The sequence below is a fragment of the Natrix helvetica genome (assembly GCF_964273705.1).
Source record: "Natrix helvetica genome assembly, chromosome: 2".
Taxonomy (NCBI): domain Eukaryota; kingdom Metazoa; phylum Chordata; class Lepidosauria; order Squamata; family Natricidae; genus Natrix; species Natrix helvetica.
The window spans coordinates 286,527,970-286,552,065 of NC_138552.1; the positions used below are offsets into that span (position 1 = coordinate 286,527,970).

The 24,096-nt window shown below is 44.6% G+C and overlaps 1 protein-coding gene across 2 annotated transcripts in view; it reads left to right on the plus strand.

Annotated features, from left to right (window-relative positions):
• Positions 1 to 24,096, plus strand: part of LYRM9 (LYR motif containing 9) — a 403,766-nt gene that overhangs the window by 370,056 nt on the left and 9,614 nt on the right. The window contains exon 1 of one of the 2 annotated variants that reach the window (XM_081944365.1): positions 22,096 to 22,159. The exons of the other annotated variant lie outside the window; for it this stretch is intronic. The gene's annotated coding sequence lies outside the window, so the exon portion shown is untranslated. Of the gene's footprint in view, positions 1 to 22,095; positions 22,160 to 24,096 lie in introns of those variants that run through there. 2 annotated transcript variants of the gene reach the window in all.

The following is a 24,096-nucleotide window of genomic DNA, read 5'->3' on the forward strand; positions in this document are numbered from 1 at the left end:
TTATCGCGGATACCGCTCAGTGCATCCCAGTTGGTTGAGGAAATGGTTGAGCATGGCCTGGCTTGGCAGGTATGCGATAACATCTGCCTTTTGATCTGATATAAAGCCTGCTTACCTGCTTACTCAGGAGAAAAATTGCAGGGCTGTTGGCAGAGGTGGTGAAACCGCCTCCAAATTGCTTAGATTTCTATCAGTGACTTAACTTTCGTTAGGCCAAAGCCACTTCAGAAGTGAAGCGAATCAGGCATGCCAGAATATCTTCAACTGCATGGAGACCTTGAACAAAAGCTGGGTTTGAGCCACACATTAAGGCTTCATTAATGGAATTCAATGCGGGTTACTGATACCAAAAACAATAGCATTTAGACTTACATACGGGTCCATAATGCTTTCCGGCACTTTCTGAGCAGTTTACAGTGTCAGCCTATTGCCCCCAACAATATGGCTCCTCGTTTTATCAACCACAGAAGGAGGGAAGGCTAAGTCAACCTTGAGCCGGTCAGGATCAAACTCTTGGCTGTGAGCAGAGTTAGTCTGTAATACTACATTCTAACCACTACGCCTCTTATAACAGAAGAAAGTGCTTGTAACTCAGGGTGAAACTGTGAGTTCCTTGGTATTCTTGGAGCTTGATTGTATTCTTGCAGACATTTTATTAAAGGTAAAGGTTCCCCTCACACATATGTGCTAGTCGTTCCCGACTCTAGGGGGTGGTGCTCATCTCCGTTTCAAAACTGAAGAGCCAGCGCTGTCCGAAGACGTCTCCATGGTCATGTGGCCAGCATGACTAAATGCCAAAGGCGCCCGGAATGCTGTTACCTTCCCACCAAAGATGGTTCCTATTTTTTTACTTGCATTTTTACCTACTTTCAAACTGCTAAGTTGACAGAAGCTGGGACAAGTAACGGGAGCTCACTCTGTTACATGGCACTAGGGATTCAAACCACGAACCACCAACCTTTCTGATCAACCAGCTCAGCATCTTAGCCACTGAGCCACCGTGCCCCATGACGTTTTATTACTCAACTAGTTATTATCTTCAGTGCTAGAAGAGAGGTGGGTTTGCTGTCCGTTTATATACAGTAGTTTGTCCTGTCAGTATTGGTGAGCGTGCTGTTTTCTTCTTGATTGTTATGTAGAGTCACTCTAAATCTTCCTAGAATCAAAGGCTCAACTGATTTTTTAAAAAAACAACATCTTTTCAGGCATTAATTGCTACCCACTTCTGTATTACTGCCAAGAAGGAAACATGGGTGTGTCCGTGTAGACACCAGGAATTAAGCTCAACTCCAGGAAGATTCTACTTTTTTCCCCCCAAATAGGAGATATTTTGCTTGAAAGAATGACTTAGCGGATAGGTTGTCATAGAGAAGATCTATCTATGTGTTTGAAAATAATTTGATGGCACATCAATCAATCAATTTTGCTTGCTACAGGGGAAAAACTGCAGAACAGTATATGATGATAAACTGAAAATGAGTCTACATTGGCTGCATGAATTGAAATTGAAATTGAAAATCATGGCACATAATACATAAAGAAGAGGGAGTCAAGCTATTTTCCAAGGCACCTGAGAGTAGAATAAGAAGCAATGGGTGGAAACTAATCAAGGAGAGAAGCAACTTGGGAACTAAGGAGTTAGAACAATTAACCAGTGGAACAGCTTGCCTTCAGAAGTTGTGAATGCTCCAACACTGGAAGTTTTAAAGAAGATGTTGGATAACCATTTGTCTGAAGTGGTGTAGGGTTTCCTGCCTAAGCAGGGGGTTGGACTAGAAGACCTCCAAGGTCCCTCGTAACTCTGTTATTCTATTCTAATACAGAGTCGATTTTGTCTAGTTGTTAAGGCATCGGAATAGAAACCAGGAGATTGTGAGTTCTAGTCCTGGCTTGGTCATGAAAACCAGCTGTGTGGCTTTGAGCCAATCACCAGGAGACAGTGAATTCTAGACCTGCCTTAGACAGGAAAGCCGTCTGGGTAACCTTGGGCCAGTCAGCAGGAGACTGTGAATTCTAGTCCCACATTAAGCATGAAAGACGGCTGGGTGACTTTGGGCCAGTCAGCAGGAGACTGTGAGTTCTAGTCCCACGTTAGGCATGAAAGACGGCTGGGTGACGTTGGGCCAGTCAGCAGGAGACTGTGAGTTCTAGTCCCACGTTAGGCATGAAAGACGGCTGGGTGACGTTGGGCCAGTCAGCAGGAGACTGTGAATTCTAGTCCCACGTTAGGCATGAAAGACGGCTGGGTGACTTTGGGCCAGTCAGCAGGAGACTGTGAATTCTAGTCCCACGTTAGGCATGAAAGACGGCTGGGTGACTTTGGGCCAGTCAGCAGGAGACTGTGAGTTCTAGTACCACGTTAGGCATGAAAGACGGCTGGGTGACTTTGGGCCAGTCAGCAGGAGACTGTGAGTTCTAGTCCCACGTTAGGCATGAAAGACGGCTGGGTGACTTTGGGCCAGTCAACAGGAGACTGTGAGTTCTAGTCCCACGTTAGGCATGAAAGACGGCTGGGTGACTTTGGGCCAGTCAGCAGGAGACTGTGAGTTCTAGTCCCACGTTAGGCATGAAAGACGGCTGGGTGACTTTGGGCCAGTCAGCAGGAGACTGTGAGTTCTAGTCCCACGTTAGGCATGAAAGACGGCTGGGTGACTTTGGGCCAGTCAGCAGGAGACTGTGAGTTCTAGTCCCACGTTAGGCATGAAAGACGGCTGGGTGACGTTGGGCCAGTCAGCAGGAGACTGTGAATTCTAGTCCCACATTAAGCATGAAAGACGGCTGGGTGACTTTGGGCCGGTCAGCAGGAGACTGTGAATTCTAGTCCCACGTTAGGCATGAAAGAGGGCTGGGTGACTTTCGGCCAGTCAGCAGGAGACTGTGAATTCTAGTCCCACGTTAGGCATGAAAGACGGCTGGGTGACTTTGGGCCAGTCAGCAGGAGACTGTGAGTTCTAGTCCCACGTTAGGCATGAAAGACGGCTGGGTGACGTTGGGCCAGTCAGCAGGAGACTGTGAATTCTAGTCCCACATTAAGCATGAAAGACGGCTGGGTGACTTTGGGCCAGTCAGCAGGAGACTGTGAGTTCTAGTACCACGTTAGGCATGAAAGACGGCTGGGTGACTTTGGGCCAGTCAGCAGGAGATTGTGAGTTCTAGTCCCACGTTAGGCATGAAAGACGGCTGGGTAAACTTTTGGCCAGTCACTTTGTCTCAGCCCAATCCACCTGAGAAAACTGCTCTGAGAAAACTAGGAGGAGGCACGTATATTCGTTTGCCACCTTGGGTTTTTATAAAAATAATAAAGGTGGTATAAAAAATAAACAAAGTAATGCTTCAACTTTATTCTGCTTTGGTCCGATTCCACCAAGAAGGATTGAGCCAAACTGAAACAGATTGAGAGAAAGAGAATGAAGATGATCCAGGGACTAGAAATTAAGTCCTATGAAATGTTAAAGGCAGTCCCCCCCCCTCACCCAGGCAACTTTAAAATTGGGGGCCTTCAATTCCTAGAATTCTCCAGCCAGAAGTGTGAAAGGCATGGAATTTGAAGAATTACAGGGCGAAAAATAGAGAATTGTTCTCTAACACACACAGAGGCAAGCTTAAAGTCAAGTTATGGATAGGCAGATTCAAGTTGGACCTTTTGGTCCAAAGGCAGGAAAATGAATCTTTTTTCAGTCACCTAGCTGCCAAAGGATGTGGTTTTATAACACCACCATCACACCTTTAAATCCCTCAAAACAAACCCAATTCATTCCAAAGAAGGTTGTGTTTTCCTAGGCAATCTGATGTGCAAATTAACTGCCTCCTAAAATGTTCTATTGCCGCACTCCATAAAGTTTGCAAACTGCAGAATTCCTATTGATCTTTCATTGCCTTCCAATTTCATTGCTCCCCATCCGCCCCTCCACCCACCCCCCACTTTCCCAGGGGGATTTGCCACTGAGGTAAGAACTGCAGTTAATTGAATGGTACTGCAATGTCAGGTTTTTATAGTATTTCCTTAAAATAGTTTCTCTCTCCCTTGAGAGCCATCAGTAGTTAGACCAAGAACCATCTTCTTCCATTTTCTGCAAAAAAAAAACCACCAAAAAATCCAAAAACTTTATGATGTGGAAAGATGATAGATCTATCTATAAAAGTTTGCAGAGGCGAAAAATAATGTGGTTTGGCAAAAACTGAGTTCATAGCAAACAGAGTTCCTGTTTTGAGTGAATGGAGTAATAACTTTGTCATTCTTATCAACTCAAAGGAAGGCATCATATTTGCAGATCCATGCGAGAAAGTAAAATACTTTATCTTTCTTTTCTAAGCTCCCCAGTGGAATTTATGTTGATTCATTCAAACCCCCCCCCCCCCAAAAAAAACTCAGTGGATTATTTCAACTCAAATAAACATTCAAGCCATGCTTTGAAAGGTTTCCAGAAGAAATTGTAATTGGATTTCTTCAACAGGGTAACAGAATTGGGAGGGACTTTGGAGGTCTTGTAGTCCAACCCCCTGCTCAAGCAGGAAACCCTGTACCATTTCAGACAAATGATTGTCCATCTCTTCTTTAAAACTTCCAGTATTGGAACATCCACAACTTCTAAAGGCAAGGCACTCCACTGGTTAATTGTTCTCACTGTTAGGAATTTCTCCTTAGTTTTAGGTTGTTTCTCTCCTTGATTAGTTTCCATCCATTGTTTCTTGTCCTGCCCACCGGTGCTTTGGAGAATAGGTTGACTCCCTCTTCTTTGTGGCAGCCCCTCAAAAATTGGAACATTACTATTATATCACCCCAGACCATTTTTCCATTGAACTACACATACCCAATTCCTGCAACCGTTCTTCATACGTTTTAGTCTCCAGTCCCCTAATCATCTTTGTTGCTCTTCTCTGCACTCTTTCTAGAGTCTCCACATCTTTTTTACATCATGGCAACCAAAACAATGTTTTGCAGAGAAGCACTGATCCCGCAAATCCTGTACCATGAACAAGTAAATGTGGTCATGCAAGCCATGGAGTCCCCTGTCCAAATAGGTAAAAGGTAAAGTGTGATTATATATGCGATTGCACATATGTGCTAGTCGTTCCCGACTCTAGGGGGTGGTGCTCATCTCTCTTTCAAAGCTGAAGAGCTAGCGCTGTCCAAAGACGTCTCTGTGGTCATGTGGCCGGCATGACTAAATGCTGAAGGCGCATGGAACTCTGTTACCTTCCCACCAAAGGTGGTTCCTATTTTTCTAATTGCATTTTTTATGTGCTTTCAAACTGCTAGGTTGGCAGAAGCCGGGACAAGTAACAGGAGCTCACTCTGTTATGCGGCGCTAGGGATTCGAACCACCGAACGTCCGACTTTTCTGATCGACAAGCTCAGCGTCTTAGCCACTGAGCCACCACTCAGTGTCCAAATAGGAATGCATAAATGAAGAACAGAAGTTTACCCATCACTCTTCAGGCAATCAAAATCAATTTATTTTTTAAATCCTTTGAAATTTTTGAAAGAAAAAAAAAAGAAGTCCACACAAACGGTCAGCTTTTACCTGAAAAGACACTAAAGAGCTAGTTCTTTTTTTCCTTCCATGTATTTTTGTGAAATTACATTTTCAGCGTTCACCTGAATTGGGGCCGAATATCAAAAAGATGCATATTACATTTTCTTTTAACAAATCTCACCAAGGAAATGTGCCAGGCAAGCTTATCCCATTAATATTTCTAAGTGATGCATGCAATGTTTAGGTTATGATTAAAGCATGTGGTATTTCAATATTTATCTTCTTTCTTTTACAAACAGAGGCACGAGTGATACACAGTGAGCTCACTAAAAGCCAGAGACTGAACAACTGAAAAGTTGCACTTGCTGAAAAAAAGAGGTCTGGAATGCATGAATAATGATTGTGCAAGATTACTGTATATTCAAACACAAGATGTTCCAAAATGTTCCAAGCCAAGATGTGAATGTATTTTAGAACATAGCATTCTTGTATTCGTAGTATCATAGCATAGCTTAATCCAAGTATTCTAACTGATGCTTCCCAAAAGCATGAAGCAAACTCTTTGTTGTCCCGACAAAAACTCCTTTTATTGATTTACTATGAATTCTGCTCATTCACACCCAGCCAAGTCTTTCAAGGGAGGATTTACAGCCACAGACCTTATCTGGCTTGGAGAGCTGCCAGGCCGATTTCTGCAAAACTTGGCAAGGAGTCTCGGAGAGTCACGAACCAATTAAGTGAACTAATTGTCTCCTGCAAACTCCACTCCCCCTTTGCTCCTCTTTTATTTCCATTCATTGCCCACCTGTGGCCTTATTACTCCCAAGTCGACCCCTGTTCCTTAGCTGTTCCCTTCGTCTGGCAACTCTGCGCATGCGCACACTGGGAACAGGCTCCAGTTGTTTGTCTGCCTCACTGATGTCTGACTCTGAAGGCAGCTGATAGCTGGCGTACAGCTCTGGCCCCATCTCTACCTTAGCTGCCGGTAGTTTGAAATTCAGGTTTACAGAGGAAAAATAAATAGTATGTAATCAGATAGGGATACCCTATCTCACTCAGATCTTTCCCAACAGAACTCAGCACTCTGGCCAGCTCCCTGCCACAAAGAGAGATAGTATCTCAAAGAGGGTTTCTGCAGCTTTATATAAAGAACCCAAAGCTACAATGTCATTCACTTCTCATCAATATATGCAAGAAAGGTAGAAAGACCGTGTAACCAAGTCTGATTGTTGATTCATATATAAGGCCGCTCAAGGAAGGGACTTACGAGGAGCATAGAAAGAGTGGGGTTGCTTCAGCAGTGATTAGCTTCTCTTTATACAAGTTTTCTTTCTACTTGGTTGTCACCGCAGGAGAAAAACTTCTCTGAGTTTTTGCCAATTATCTAGTTCTATATTATATCCGAAAAATTTTTCCCACACTATCATTGTCTCCTTCATCTTCCAATTTTAGGCTGAATAAAAAGTTATATAATGTCTTAGTTATCAGTGATTAGCTTCTGAGCAACTTCACATGTAGGAAAACTAGACCAATCAAGAACCAGAATAACCAAAAGTTGGGAGGGACCTTGGAGGTCTTCTAGTCCAACCCCCATTCAAGCAGGAAACTCTGTACCATTGATGGTGAACCTTTTTGGCACCGAGTAGCCAAACCGGAAGGCGCATGCATGTGTGTGCGTGCGCATGTGTGCCGGAGTGTCAGAAACCCAAAGACCAGCTGGGCGGTGCACATGCCTGTTTTTAGCCATTTTGGGGGCGTTTTCTGGGCCATTTTGGGGGGGGGGGTGTTTTCTAGCGCTCCGGAGCTTGCAAAGACCAGGATATTGGAAACCAGAAGAGCAGCTGGTAAAGGTACACGTGCCCACAGAAAGGGCTCTGCATGTCTCCTCTGGCACATGTACCATAGGTTCGCTATCACAGCTCTATACCATTTCAGACAAATGGTTGTCCAATCTCTTCTTAAAAACTTCCAGTGTTGGAGCATTCACAACTTCCGGAGGCAAGCTGTTCCACTGATTCATTGTTCTCACTGTCAGGAGATTTCTTCTTAGTTCTAGGCTGGTTCTCATTGGTCTGTAACCAGCTTGGCTACAGACCAATCAGAGAGCAGAACATTTGGTTATAAAGACAGGAGAATCCTTGCTCAGTTGCTTGTGATCTGCATAGCAGTTTGGTCTAGTGGTCAAGGCACGAGGTTAGAAACCAGAAGACTATAAATTCTAGTCCCACCTTAGGCATGAAAGCCAACTAGCTGACTATGGGCTGGTCACTCTCTCTCAGTTCCACCCACATTACTGTTCTGATTTAGGCTTCCCAAGATCATGAAGCAGACTCCTCGTCCCGATAAAACCGCATTTATTTAGGTTAAAGGGAATTCCTCTCCAGCAAAGTCCAGGCAAAGAGTCTTTCATGAGATTTCACAACTACAGGCCTTTATCAGGCTTGGAGAGAGGCCAGGCTGATATCTTCCAAACGCCACGCTGTAGCAGCAATTAATTGGCAAGAAGTCAGGAACAGATCTTAACTCTAATGAATTGAACTAATTGTCTCCTGCAAACTCCACTCCCCTTTCGCTCCTCTTTATTCCCTATGGGAGGGGCCATTCACCGTCCACCTGTGCCTTTACACCTGAGTCAGCCCTTGTTCCTTAACTGTTCCCTTCTCCTGGCAGCTTTGCTCATGCACACACTGGGAACAGGCTCCAGCTGTTCTTCTGCCCCACTGATCTCCGACTCCGAAGGTAGCTAATAACTGGCAGACGCCCTGTCCCCACCTCTGCCTCTGATGCAGAGCACTCATCAGAACCTTCCCCAGACTCCAGGACTGGCCCATGTTCCTCCCAAACCTCCCCACTGTATGAATCTGCTGCCAGATCCGCTGGCTGCTGGCAGGCCACAACAATTACAAGGTGGTTGTTGTGGGGAAAAGTAGGAGGAGTAAGAATATGGGTTTGGGGTATGTGTTCTGACTCCCCCCCCCTCTCCACGCCTGTGAATAAACCAGAACACAGGCTTGGTTGTTTGTCACTGTTTAATTACTGAGATAACGAATCCTTTGGCTGAGGGCCCAGACAACTCATGTTCAATGGAGCAATCCAGATAATTCGAATGAAGCACCGCAGATAGTCCCAATGAGCAGACACGACTAGAATACATAGATTTTCTTAACTACTAATTCGAACTGTTGTTTCCTGCAAATGTCCCCTCCCAACGCTTCACCTATAAGATCTCTTGGGAGGGGCCAATCCACAACCACCTGTGCTTAATCATCTTCTGTGAGTCTGCCTAGGTAGTTGCTGCTTCCGTTTCTCAGCCCTTCTCAATCTAGCATCAGGGACAAACTGCCTTTGATCCTCCCCACTGCTCCATGCCTCAGGCGCCGCCTGGTGGCCAACCAGCCCCTCTGGTCCCTGCTCTGAGTCTGAACCCTGCACAGGGTCCTCCACATCGTCCAGGGCAGACTCATATGGTTCCTCGCTATCCGAGTCCATCAGCGGCTCAACCGGATCCTGCTAGGCTACAACAGGTATGTATGAATTATGTGTGAACATAAGGGCATGTTCGCTATTGTGAGTTAATTTATGAAAATAATAAAGGAGAGATAAAAATAAATGAATAATATATAGTGGACCATTTCGCCTCTGTAGGTGCCAACCACAGTTGCTGGTAAAAAGTCAGGAAAGCTGCTGTTTAAACCATAGTCACCAAACTCTGGAGCTAAAGACAGCCTATTTTATGGGAAAGGTTACTGGTCTATTTCTGACTAATGTAGCATTAGGACCATAATCCACAACACATTTTCTTCTCATGAATATGATGCATCGATAGTAGATGGGCATTGTGGTTTGAATTTTGGATTTACTTTAACCTGACATTTTAAGGGAGGAAGGATAGAGAGTTGGGTGGCGCAGCAGTTAGAATGTAGTATTGCAGGCTGACTCTGCCCACTGTCAGGAGTTTGATCCTAACCGGTTCAAGGTTCCCTCCTTCCAAAGTCAGTAAAATGACCCAGATTGTTGAGGGCAATATGCTGACTCTGTAAAGTGCTTAGAGAGGGCTGTGAAGCACAATGAAGTGGTATATAAGTCTAAGTGCTATTTCTATTGCATGCTCACTCTGCCGACTGCCAGGAGTTCGATCTCGACCAGCTCAAGCTTCCCTCCTTCCAAAGTCAGTAAAATGAGGACCCAGATTGTTGAGGACAATATGCTGACTCTGTAAACTGTTTAAGGAGGGCTGTGAAGCACAATGAAGTGGTATATAAGTCTAAATGCTATTTCTATTGCATGCTCACTCTGCTGACTGCCAGGAGTTCGATCTTGACCAGCTCAAGGTTGACTCAGCCTTCCATCCTCCCGAGGTCGGTAAAATGAGGACCCAGATTGTTGGGGGCAAGATGCTGACTCTGCTAACCGCTTAGAAAGGGCCATAAAGCTGTATATAAGTCTAAGCGTTATTGCTCTTGCTCTTTAGCGCAGCACGGTGAGACTAATCACAGAATGCTGGTTCATCCAATGTTGCCGCCATCTTGAACGAGCTATTCCTCAAAGGGTGGTGTTAGGAGTGCTGTCACTGCTTTCTAATGTCATTTGATCCCTCTCTCCGCACAGACGCACACAAAAGACAGAATCTTGCAGACTCAGGATGGGTATGTGCCCTAGCAGGAAGCAGGAAGGTCAATATAACAACTGCACTTTGTATGACATCGTTTCCTAGCTAAGATGCATCTGTGTACAGAAAAAGAAAGGCAATTGATCTGGCTCCCAAAAGGTATAAAGAAAGAGGAATCTAACTCAAGAATCTCATGTTTCAGCTTCCTCCTTGGATATAGTGAAATCACTTTTTCCCAATGGAATAGCAGAGAGAGAGAGAGAGAGAGAGAGAGACAGAGAGACAGAGAGAGACAGAGAGGCAGAGAGGCAGAGAGAGAGACACAGACAGAGAGACAGAGAGAGACAGAGAGAGAGGCAGAGACACAGGCAGAGAGAGACAGAGAGTGATAGAGAGAGACAGAGACACAGACAGAGAGAGACAGAGAGAGACAGAGAGAGAGGCAGAGAAAGAGAGAGTCAGAGACAGAGACAGAGAGAGAGAGACAGACAGAGAGACAGAGAGAGACAGAGAGAGGCAGAGACACAGACAGAGAGAGACAGAGAGAGAGGCAGAGAGAGAGAGAAAGAGAGACAGAGACAGAGAGATCAAAAGCTTGAATTTGGAAGAAAACTGTTTTTTCATAATGACATGTATAATATAACAAGATCTGTAGAAAACCTTCAATATTCTGTCAGAATAATTTTGTATTGCTTTGATTTTTCTGCATCAGGCTCTCTCTGTGTGTCTTACATCGAGTTAGGAAAACATCATTCATGGCAGACAATCAAGAACTCTAAACCTTCTCCCTGGAGTAATCTAGTGAGGTTCTGGCTAATATTTCTTTCCCTTGAGATTAAACAAAACCCACCCCATAGTTTAACCCACCCCCTTGCCTCTCTTGAGAATATTACGGGAGACACATGCTACAATAGCAAATGTTAGAAGAGATTAAAAAATAGGTAAAATGGAGCCTTGCGTGGAAAAGCCTTGCAAATTCCCGAAGGATTGCAACAGGCTAAATAAAACCTTCTCCTTCTGCTGGGAAGTCCATCCGACAATGAGAAGCAAATTTAGTTCCGCCTTTCACATAGCAATTAATCATTCTCTAAATCCGGGCTGCAAATGCACCATCTGCCCACTAGAAACACAAATTCTTCCTATATTTTAATTTTGTACATCAAAAACATTTTTTTTAACTTGTGTTCAATTTGTGTGCTGGGCTTACTTTCATTGGAGGCAGGGTGGGCTCCTGCCAGTTCTAATCTCTTCTATAGAAGAGGTTCCACAAATCTACAGAGCCGTTTAGAACTGGTTCCAGCTCCCCCCCCACTGCCCATCCGCCCATCATCAAGATGAAGAGCGAGAGGAGGAATTCTGGGAGTTGAAGTCCACAAGTCTTAAAGCTGTCAAGTTTGAACACCTCTGGGGGTTTTTTTCTAAAGGGTTAGGGGTGCAAGGGTCTTGTAACTTGACAGATTTAAGATTTGCGTGCTTGAAATGCCGGAGTTTCTGAGCCAACATGACTGGAGGAGGAATTCTGGGAATTGAAGTCCACAAGTCTTAAAGCTGTCAAGTTTGAACACCCCTGGGTTTTTTTTCTAAAGGGTTAGGGGTGCAAGGGTCTTGTAACTTGACAGATTTAAGATTTGCGTGCTTGAAATGCCGGAGTTTCTGAGCCAACATTTTGGTTGCTAAGCAAGAGCGTTGTTAAATGAGTTTCACCACATTTTACAAATTGGCCATGCCCACCTGGTCACATGGCTGGCAAGCCACTCCCACCTGGTCACATGGCCAGAAAGCCACTCCCACAAAGCAGGTCACACCTACAGAAGAGGTTCTAAAAATATTTGAAACCCACCACTGCTTGGAGGCCAATGCATCTACTCCAGCATGGTGCCAGAGTACCTCCTGGCCCCTGGTTTATTTATTTATTTTAATTAGAGGGTTTATGTGGCCACTCAATCACTGGACAGTTACTGCCCTACACAATTGTGGGTTTTTTTAAAAAAAAAAGTTCAGCTGAGAAATTGTCCTCCCTCCCTCCCTTCCTTTTGTAGGAAGTTAGCACCCATCCCTCTCCTAGAAGAATGAAATATTCTAGGAAATATTAAAAAGGCAGAATATTATGTTTCCCTGCATGAGAAAAAGAGAAACAGGTTTTAAAGGCAAAGCAGCTCCCTGCAGCTCCCTGCCTCCCCCCTTCAGATCCAGGGTGATGGGATTAAGACATGGCCCTCAGGACATGATAGGATTAGTCCTCTACCCATCTAACAGCAGGGCTCACTGCATTGCAAAATCACCTGGGCAGATTACATCAGCCCATAGTTCAACCGGACTTACCTCGGACAAACTCCTAGGATTTGCACGTGACCCCTACAGCAGCCAATGGGATACATTGCCCTTGCACAGGAACAGGAAGCTCTAAGGCAGGGCCCAAAGAGGGTATAAATTTCTCTTTCTCCACTCCATGAGTTCAGCTACCCAGAATCACAGGTGCTTGGTGGTTCTGCTTCACCATTAAACCATCCTTCCAAGCAGCCTCCATGTTTACAGTGTCTTTCTCTCCACTTGGAACCTTCCTTCCTTCCTTCCTTCCTTCCTTCCTTCCTTCCTTCCTTCCTTCCTTCCTTCCTTCCTTCCTTCTTTCCTCCCTCCCTCCCTCCCTCCCTCCCTCCCTCTTTCTCCCCACTTGGAACTGAACCCAGATGGACATTTCTTTCTCCTTCCCACCCTCCCTCCTTTCCTTTCCTTTCCTTTCCTTTCTCCTTCCCTTCCCTTTCCCCTTCCTTCTCTTCCCTTTTCATGTTCACTAATGCATCAGGACAGCAGAGAAATAACCCACTTCTTTTTCATTTCGTTTTTTTTAAAACATATGAAATTTACTAGAGCTCTGCCAGTTTCTTTTCTAAACGAAGAACTGAAAAACACTTTTAAAAAAAATCCAATCCTTAAGTTGAATGTTCATGCAATTGAGACTTGTTTTCCTAACATGGTAGGGAGGGATAAAGAAGAAGAGGAACCCAGCAGTCAGGGGACCTGTCAAACATAGCCTGAACAGACCATCAAGTCATCGTAATGGAGGATATAGTTAGTACATGAAAGGGTTGAAACCTGGGAAGAGGATTTTGCACAGGGAAACAGCTGAGCCTGCCAGAGCACAGGTGCAAAGGGGTGAGTTGAATCTGATGATGCCCTGCGTGACCAAGGCAGAGAGTTTCATTTTTAGACAACGATAATCAACCGCTCAGCTCTTTTAAATAATTTTTATTTATTTATTTATTTTATTTATTTTATTTCTCTACTGTCCATCTCACCTAAGTGACACTTGGAGGTTTACAACAATGCTAGTTTGGAAAGCTTTGGGCAACCCTTGATCCTTTCTTACTTCAAGCTGAAATGTTCATAAACTCCTGTTGGAAGAAATGTCCTTCTGGGTTCGGCTCCAAGTGGGGGAAAAGACACTGGAAACATGGAGGCTGCTTGGAAAGATGATTTAATGGTGGACAGGATCACATGGCTTGAGCTCCTGAACAAAAAAGGGGGATCACATGCTTCCAGATGTTGGGTGAAGAAGAAAAAGAGACTGAGATGCTGAAAGTCCCTGGTTTTATGCCCTCTCTGGCCTTTGATCTTGATCTTGTATTCTGATCGGTTGTCACACTCCCATGGGGCCATGCAGGGACAACTCTTTAGGTTGTGCTTTGATTCCAAGTTTGGTTGAGCATTGCTGCTTCCCAGGTGCCCTGTGGTGAGTTTCTGTAGAAGACCAATTCTACCTTTGTTATGTAGAGTAGACCAGCTCGGGCTTTTTTAATGGCCTATTGACAAAGGTGAGGGCTATTAAGATTGAGTCTGTTTCCTGCCTAAAAAACATGTTTCTCCATTTCTGGTCCAGGGAAATATAATATTCTGCCTTTTCGATATTTCCCAGGATATTTTGTTTTTCTAGGAGAGAGGGCTGGGTTTTAATTTCTTATAGTCCGCCTCCAGTTTAGCAATTGCCAGCCAGCCTGAACGAAGAAAAAAAGAAAAAAGAAAGGCTAGTGCCGTGATGGCAAAACTATGGCACGTGTGCCAGAGGTGGCAAGCAGAGCCCTCTCTCTCTGGTGCCGTCACCAGCTGTTCTTCTGGTTTCAACAACAGGCTGTTTTGGGGGCTTTGGGGAGCATTTTTGGGCTGTTTTCAGGCCATTTCCCAGGCTGTTTTCAGGCCTGAAATGTCCCAGAAAATGGCCTGGAAACAACCCCAAAATGACCTGAAAAAAACAGCATGAAAATGCCCCCAAATGGCCTGAAAAGGCCCCAAAACCAGCTTGAAAACAGCCCTAAAAACAGCCAAAAACAGGCATGCGTGCACCAGCCAGCTGGTCTTTGGGTTTCTGGCGCATGCACATGAAGACGCATGCATGCACGTTTTGGTTTGGGTCCTCATTGCCAAAGTGCTTTGCCATCACTAGTGGATCTGGGCAGCAAAAACATAGATGACCATTAGATGGCAATAAAAAGTTAGCATCCTGTATCTCTTCTCTGCCCTCTAGTGGCCCTCCTGGGGGGCTGCAGCAGAGAATATAGGAAACCACTCACATTCCTGGCTTAAGTAATTATGGGAGAGCAGACTCCACCAGCCACTCAAAGGAGGCCAGGGAAAGCTGTTAAGGAACTCACGCTGTGGGGAAACATTTCTGAATATTTCTCAGCAACCTTTGGCTTCCCTACTGTTTGCATCCCGTAATTCTACAAGCGGTGAGGTTTGGAGGCGATTCAGTTGCGCAGAATGGAAGAAAGGCGAGGGGGTGCCTGGGAGAAATTGGACTCACACACACAAAAAAAGCAGCTACAGTTGCAAGAAACAAGAGCCTCCTGCCACGCGGGGTGTCACGCCGTGACGTCCCTTACAGTGTCAATTCAGCCTGGGACTGAATTAGCCAATTGACAGACTCGAGTGTCTGGATTAATTGGAGAGGTCTGTCCTAAGCGTCCCTGCCTGAATATCCTTATCAAGTTCTTGCTTGATTGTAGACAGCGGGAGACTCGGTTCCGGGTCTCTTTGACGCCTGCCTCTTTCAAGGAAGAATCACAAGTTCTTTATCTATATGCAAATGCACTCCCAGCTTTCTGATGAGAGCATCATTAGGCAGCCATTTATTCCAGAAGCAGCACAATTAGCAGATTCCACTAACACACACACAGACACGGCCCAATTTGTTGTCTATTGAGTTTTTCTCGGGAAGTTATTTGGCGCTCGATGAAAAACTGTTCAAAGTCAGGGAGGAGGGAAGTCCTCTCCTTAGAACGTGACATGCAGACAGATTATTATGCGTTTGGCATAAACATCAATACAATGCAATACAATAGCAGAGTTGGAAGGGACCCTGGAGGTCTTCTAATCCAACCCCCTGCCTAGGCAGGAAACCCTACACCATTTCAGACAAATGGCTATCCAACATCTTCTTAAAGGCTTCCAGTGTTGGAGCATTCACAACTTCTGTTCCACTGATTAATTGTTCGCACTGTCAGGAAGTTTCTCCTCAGTTCTAAGTTGCTTCTCTCCTTGATTAGTTTCCGCCCATTGCTTCTTGTTCTACCCTCAGGTGCTTTGGAGAATAGTTTGACTCCCTCTTCTTTGTGGCAACCCCTGAGATATTGGAAGACTGCTATCATGTCTCCCCTAGTCCTTCTTTTCACTAGATTAGAGAGACCCAATTCCTACAACCGTTCTTCACACGTTCTAGCCTCCAGCCCCCAAATCACCTCTGTTGCTCTTTCCAAGGCTTTGTTGCCCATTCACCAAGGCCGATGTTAGAAGTGACAGGTTTAGGAAAAGATCGCCTATTCCTTTATTTCAGTGTTTCTCAACCTTGGCGATTTTAAGGCCTGTGGACTTCAACTCCCAGAATCCCCCAGGGCTGGGGAATTCTGGGAGTTGAAGTCCACAGGACTTAAAGTCGCCAAGGTTGAGAAACACTGCTCTATTTGGCATCTGGAGGAATGTGCGTAATGATTTCTCCCGAGTTCAGGAGATGGTTTTATCCCCAATCATTCTGAACCGTTTTTTTTTAAGCCTTGAAAAGTCATATTAGTTCTCTCCAGTGCGCCGAGATATCTGCTGGGCCTGAACTTGCTGTTTCCTTTAAGGTTTCCATTCCTCTTTTAGGGGAAATAACCTGCCTTTTTAATAGTTCCTAGAACAGGGATGGCGAACCTATGGCAGGTGGGCACAGGTGGCATGCGCAGCCCTCTCTGCAGGCATGCAAGCCGTCGCCCACCTTAGCTCCACCGCACATGGGCGTGCACCTCTCACCGGTCAGCTGATTTTCAGGTCTCTGCCACGCATGCAGGAGATGCACATGCATGCATTCCCACATGTGCATGTACATGCGTGGTGGTCTCATGGGAGTGTGTGTGTGGCACTCTGTTTTTGGTGACAGGAGGCTTTAGGGAGGGCCTCCGGAGTCTGGGGAGGGTGAAAATACGCACACCCCGTGTGCGGGAGGCCGAGTGTGCCACGTGGGGGGGGCACATGCATGCACATAAGTGTGTGTGCAGAGGTGCAGGGGGCGAGCGCATTGCATTGTGGGTGTGGGCATACACACATGTGCGGTAGTGCGCGGTCACAATTTTGGCATGCAAGGAGAAAAAGGTTAGCTATCACTGTTCTAACATATTTCATTCTTCTAAGAAGTGTGGGTGCTAACTTTCCTTCCTTCCTTCCTTCCTTCCTTCCTTCCTTCCTTCCTTCCTTCCTTCCTTCCTTCCTTCCTTCCTTCCTTCCTTCCCACTTCTGAAATCCAAGCTCAGTTTCCACTCCTAATTGGCCAGGCAAGCAGAAAAACTCCAGAAGGGTGTTTGTGATTTCCACTTGTTTTTCTTCTTCTTCTTCTTACGCTTAAAAGGGACAATTACTTCTCTTTATTCCCCAAAGCCAGCGTGGTTCAGGTTTGTTGCTCATTAACCCACCAGGTTTGTATTAACTGCAGCAGCAGGTTCTCTATTAACCGCACAGCAGCTCCAGCTGTAGCCAAATAGGTTTTGCTAGAGCAGGGGTGTCCAAACTTGGCAACTTTAAGACTTGTGGACTTCAACACCTAGAATTCCCCAGCCAGCTCTGCTGGCTGGGGAATTCTGGGAGTTGAAATCCACAAGTCTTAAAGTTGCCAAGTTTGGACACCCCTGTGCTAGAGGATAAACTGGGTGTGGCAAGGCACAAAAAAGTCCTGCCTAAATATATATATAGGGAGAAAGGACGGCTGCTCAGTTACAAAGGACAAGCATCACTTGGGCATTCAGTCCCTGGCCTTCACAACAGTGGTGGGATTCAAATTTTTTTAGTACTGGTTCTGTGAGCGTGGCTTGCTGGCCATGGCATGGCTTGGTGGGGATGGCAGGGGAAGGTTACTGCAAAATCCCCATTCCCTCCCGATCAGCTGAGATTTGGGAGGGAGAGAATAGATGGGGCGAGGCCAGCCTGAGGTGGTATTTGCCGGTTCTCCGAACTACTCAAAATTTCCGCTACCGGTTCTCCAGAACTGGTCAGAACCTGCTGAATACTACCTCTGCTTCAGAGGCAAAAGGATCACCAAGTGGTAGGGCACAGAAGGAGGCAACTAAAGGTGGTTTTCGTATATTTTTCCCTACAAGTACCGGTAGTCCTCGGCTTACAACTGATCTGTTAGCAACTCTTTGAAGTTACAGCAGATCCCAGATTTGAAGGTAGTTATGACCCAGATTTGATGTTCCCAATGGAGAGAAAAAACCCCTTCCCCAGATTAAAATATTCTTTATTCTTAATATTAAAAAGAGGCAGGATAGAATAGTCTCAGTCACACATGCCTTAGTCCAGGGATGTTCACACTTGGGAACGTTAAGATTTGTGGACTTCAACTCCCAGAATTCCCCTGCCAGTCATGGACACTCCTGCCTTAGTCACTTTCCGTCTTGACTATTGTAACACTCTCTACATGGGGCTGCCCTTGAAGAGCACCCGGAAGCTCCAGTTGCTGATGGATAGGGTAGGGCAGGACAGGACAGGTCTTCCCTAGTGCTGCCTAATTGTAAGGAGATTAGCGCCGTCTTTAATGAAGATACAGCCAAGCCATGGAAGGCAAACGTAGACAGGAGACTGAAAGAAACTCAAAGCAGCCTTGCCTTGATTTTCTTCCACATCAGATAGTCAAAGAGAAATTAGGACAGGTTTCCGGAGTCTCTAATTGCGCCCTTCATCAATCAAGTAGCATTCCTAGAATGGAGTCTATGTAATGTTTCTTGACCTGACCAACTTCAAAGGGATGATGATAGCATAATCTCCCAGCAGCCCTCGACTTCATGGCAGATTAATCTTTCCTGATCTCATCTGGTTCCTTTGCAGATGAGTAGGATTGGCAGAGTTTCCTGGAATTGGAGTCCACACATCTGAAGAATCGCTAAGATTGAGAAACATTGCTCGGTGCTATTTCTTCCTGGTTTTTTCAGCCTTTCTTCTTTCTTCTCAACTCTCTTCATCTATTTTGTTCAGGTTTGTCTTTGATTCCTGTAAAAAGCTTTAATACCGTATTTTTCGGAGTATAAGACGCGCCCACCCCAAAAGAGTGTAAAAATCTGGGCGTGTCTTATACACTGAATACAGCATTTTTGGCCTCCCGAAACCCCGCCCCCTTCACAAAAATGGACAGGCAGAGGGTTTGGGAGGCCTGCAAAGTGCTCCTGGGGGCTGGGGAGGGTAAAAATGAGCGAAAAACAGGCTGTTTTTTGCTCGTTTTATCCCCCCCCCCGGAGCACTCTACAATCCTCCTAAAGGTTACGCATGCCCTTTTGGGGGGCAAAAAATGGGCCCGTTTTCATGAAAAATGGGCCATTTTTTGCTCATTTTTGCCCCCCCCCAACCCCCAGGAGCACTTTGCAGGCCTCTCAAATTCTCTGCATGCCCTGTTTTTCACAAAAAGCGAGGCCTGCAGAGTGCAAAAACTTTTTTAAAAATTTACCTCTTCAAAATCCTGGTGCGTCTTATACTCTGGTGCGTCTTATACTCCGAAAAATACAGTAAATATTATAAACAGTGCTTATAAACAAGTGCCACTGGCTTTACTCTCGTCAGTAAATCAGCACAGCTTGCCTTTAGTACTGTAAATACAGGTAGTCCTCGACTTACAACAGTTCATTTAGTGACCGTTCAAAGTTACAATGGCATGGAACAAAGTGACTTAACCATTGTTTTTCACACTTTTGAGTGTTGCCGCATCTCCCTGGTCACACAATGAAAATCCAGATGCTTGGCAATTGATTCGTGTTTTTGAAGGTTGCAGTATCCTGGGGTCATGTGATCAATTCTTCAAATTTCTAGGTTCTATCATATCTCAAGACCTAAAATGGACACATAACATCAGAAACATTATAAAAAAAGCACAACAAAGAATGTTCTTTCTGCGCCAACTCAGGAAGCTCTAACTGTCCAACGAGCCGCTGATTCAGTTCTACAGAGGAATTATTAAGTCTGTCATCTGCACGTCCCTAACTGTCTGGTTTGGTTCTGCAACCCAACAAGACAGACACAGACTTCGAGGGATAATTAGAACTGCAGAAAAAACTATTACTGCCAACCTGCCTTCCATTGAGGAACTGCACACTGCACGAGTCTAAAAAGAGGGCTGTGAAAGTATCTATGGACCCCTCACATCCTGGACATAAATTGTTTCAACTCCCACTCTCAAAACGATGCTATAGAACACTGCACACCAGAACAACTTGACACAAGGACAGTTTTTCCCAAAATGCCATCACTCTGCTAAACACATAATTCCCTCACCACTGTCAAACTATTTACTAAGTCTGCATTACTATTACTATTAATTTTCGCATCGTTCCTATCACCCATCTCCTCCCACTTATGACTATGTGACTGTAGCTTTGTTGCTTGTATCTTACGATTTATATTGATTGTTTCCTAGTATGATTTGATTGCTTATTTGTACCCTATGACTATCATTAAGTATTGTACCTTATGATTCATGACAAATGTATATTTTCCTTTATGTACACTGAGAGCAGATGCACCGAAGACAAATCCCTTGTGTGTCCAATCACACTTGGCCAATAAAGAATTCTATTTCTATTATATTCTATCACCTTTTGTGATGTTCTGACAAGCAAAGTCAATGGGGGAAGACAGATTCACTTAACAACTGTATTACTAACTTAACAATTGCAGTGATTGTCGTTGAGAGCTGAAGAAGCTTCTTGGATGAGAAGTGAAAGGTCTTCAAAGAAAAAACAGAAAGTCCAGTTGCCTCTTGAAAAAAAGCACCTTTGGGACAACCATGACCTGGATGACTGAGAATCTCCATAGACAACTGCAGTGATTCACTTAACAACTGTGGCCAGAAAGGTCGTAAAACGGGGCAAAATTCATTTAGCAAAATGTCTCACTTAACAACAAAAAATTGGGGCTCAATAGTGGTTGTAAGTCGAGGAGTACCTGGTACATAAACTAACAGCCTCTTTACAGAAGTTTAATTCTCAAGTGAAGATGAACTTCACTTTGTCCACTAGAGGGCGCACTGTCTCTGCCTTACGTCTATCTTAGCTGGTTGCTGGCAATATAGAGATAGAAAAAGATAAGATAGAAAATATGGTAAAAGACCGGTTATAATAACTTTATTTGAAGTTTTTTCAAAATTACAAAGGTTCACAGCAGATAATGTGACTTGAAGGTGAGAATTTTGCTTTAATCTGACTGAGCAGCAGGTATAATATTCCTCTCCTCTTTTTCTTTCCGATTAATGTTTCCCAGCTGCAGCCGTTTAAAGATTTGTGGACTTCAATGGGGCATTCTGGGAATTGAAATCCACATCATGGCTAAAATTGGGAAACACTGACCTAGACTCTGAGGATTTGAGATGGCTAAAAAAATCAGTGATGCTTCTCCCCCTTTTAAAATGGTAATATGAACCTCTTTGTTGTTGTTAGTTGTGAAGTCATGTCCGACCCATCGTGACCCCATGGACAACATTCCTCCAGGCCTTCCTGTCCTCTACCATCCTTTGGAGTCCATTTAAGCTCATGCCTTCTGCTTTGGTGACTCCATCCAGCCACCTCATTCTCTGTCGTCCCATTCTTCTTTTGCCCTCCATCGTTCCCAGCATGAGGCTCTTCTCCAGTGAGTACTTCCTTCTCATTAGGTGGCCAAAGTATGTGAGTTTTCTCTTCAGGATCTGGCCTTCTAAAGAGCAGTCAGGGTTGATCTCCTCTAGGACTGACCGATTGGATCTCCTTGCGGTCCAAGGGACTCACAGAAGTCTTCTCCAGCACCAGAGTTCAAAGGCCTCCATTCTTTGGCGCTCAGCCTTTCTTAGTGTCCAACTTTCATAGCCATACATTGCAACTGGAAAACCATAGCCTTGACTATGAACACTTTTGTTGGCAGCGTGATGTCTCTGCTTTTTAGTATGCTGTCTAGATTTGTCATAGCTTTCCTCCCCAGGAGCAAGCCTCTTTTAATTTCTTGGCTGCAGTCCAGGGTGAAATTCAGCAGTTTCTGACAGATTCTGGAGCACCGGTAGCGGAAATTTTGAGTAGTTCACCTCTGAGTGGTCCCAGAATGGGGTGGGAATGGAGATTTTGCAATATCTTTTCCTTGGAGTCGGGAGGGAATAGGGATTTTTGCAGTATCCTTCCCCTGCCATGCTCACCAAGCAAGGCCCACAGAACCGGTAGTAAAAAAAAAAAAAGAATTTCACCACTGCTGCAGTCCTTAGAGCAGGGGTGTCCAAACTTGGGAACTTTAAGACTTGTGGACTTCAACTCCCAGAATTCCCCAGCCAGCTCCCATTCTGGGAGTTGAAGTCCACAAGTCTTAAAGTTCCCAAGTTTGGACACGCCTGCCTTAGAGCAATCTTATTCAACCTTGACAACTTTAAGATGTGTGGACTTCAACTCCCAGAATTCCCCAGGCAGCATGGGGTAGGATGGTAAGAAGGGTGGGGGAAGTGTCCTCTACTTTATTCCTATCTCTATATTATTCTTATCTCTATGTTGTCCAAAGTCGACTTGCGAAGCCCGGCTGGAAAGCCAGTATTGCGCATGCGTCCCGAGGAGGCTGGGTAAGCGAATTGACAAAGGTCGTATCTGTAAAGACAAGGAGTTGCAATGCACGGGGGTCGTTTGGGGAGCGGGCGGAGGGCATAAAGTGGGTGGGCTGCTGAAGGATGCGTGCTGGAGGAAAGCAAAGAATTAAATTGTCACCCCAAATGCCCAGGAGTCTGCTATGAAGTCCGGCCCTATATATATATTTATATATATATATACGCTTGATTTAGTAAATATCTATTGCTCAATTTAGTTTTTTCAAAAAAGATTTAGTTTTAAACGGGCTGAAATTTTGTTACTTCGCTCCTTCACATTACATGAAATCTTGCCAAGAGCTCATGAAGATTCAGGGAGGGGGAAAAGAAATGCCAAAATCATAAGACTGGGGTAAAGATTGGTTTTTTTAAAAGGCTCTGCAAACTGATAGTATAGATAGTCCTCGACTTACAAGTGACCGTTCAAAGTTACAATATCAAAGGAAAAAGGGACTTATGACCGTTTTTCACCCGGCCCTTGCAACATCCGCAACGTTGCCTGACCAAAATTCAGACTTTGGCTGTTGTCTCACATTTATGACGGTTGCAGTGTCTCGGAGGGCTCAGGTGATCCCCTTTTGTGACCTCCTGTCAAGCAAAGTCAATGGGGAAGCCAGATTCACTTAACAACCGTGTTGCCAACTTTTAACAACGGCAGGGATTCACTTAACAACCGTGGCAAGAAAGGTCGTAAAATGGGGCAAAACTCACTTAACAAGTGTCACTTAGCAACAGAAATTTTGGGGTCAATTGTGGTCGTAAATCGAGGACTACCTGTACTTTTCTCTACCTTAAAAGAATAGTTGTGACCCAGAGCAGATTTCCAAGAGACTGAAATGTTGCCACTTGTTTTAAAATCCAGAGCTCCATTTTAAGTAAAAATGTTCGTCTTAGAAGAATAATTTGATATAAAACTTCCCACATTAGCATGAGAAGTCTAGTGTAGACAAGAAAGTATGTATGCAGAAGTGCATGGGTGCAAAACTGGCCCTCCCTCCAATACAGTCTTTAACATACAACCATTCATTTAGAAGTTACAACGGCACTAAAAAGGGTGACTTATGACCATTTTTTACACTTATAACAATTGCATCATCTCCATGGCCACACAATCAAAATTCAGAGGCTTGGCAACTGGCTCATATTTATGACAGTTGCGTGTCCTGGTGGTCATGGGATCCCTTTTGCGACCTCCTGACGAGCAAAATCAATGGGAAAGCCAGATTCACTTAACAACTGTATTACTAACTTAGCAACTGCCGTGATCCACTTAGCAACTGTGGCAAGAAAGATCATTTGTTGTTGTTAGTTGCGAAGTCGTGTCCGACCCATCACGACATCATGGACAATGTTCCTCCAAGGCCAGGAAGATCATAAAATGGGGTAAAACTCACTTAATAGTTATCTTGCTTAGAAACAGAAATTTTGGCTCGGTTGTGATCCTAAGTCGAGGACAATAGGAGCAAAGAGGCTATTTTGGGGACTGCGTTCAGTCCTTGGTCTTTCTTCTCAAAACCCTTTAAAAAAAAAAAGTTCACTCTACTTTAGATAATTTCCCCAAGTACAGTAATTGTCCCCATCTCTACATAAGGTTGCTTCCTACTACTCCTTTTTAGCTCAACACAATGAGTCAAATACACACAAAAAAGGGGGGGAGGCAGCCCACAGATCTGAGCTGTGATTCCAAAGTGAGAAAATGTGACATTTGCATGGCAAAAATCAAGTTTTGTCTGTAGGTTACATAAATTAGGTAGTTAATCCTGCAATATTGGGACTCGCAGCCAATCAGATGAAGAGCAGGGACCAAAAAATATTCCAAGGTGGGTGTCAGTTCAGATTTCTTTTAGAAAAATGGGTGGCTTTATAAGTTTGCTTATTAAAGTGATAAGTAAGGGTGATATGAGCCATGGTGGCGC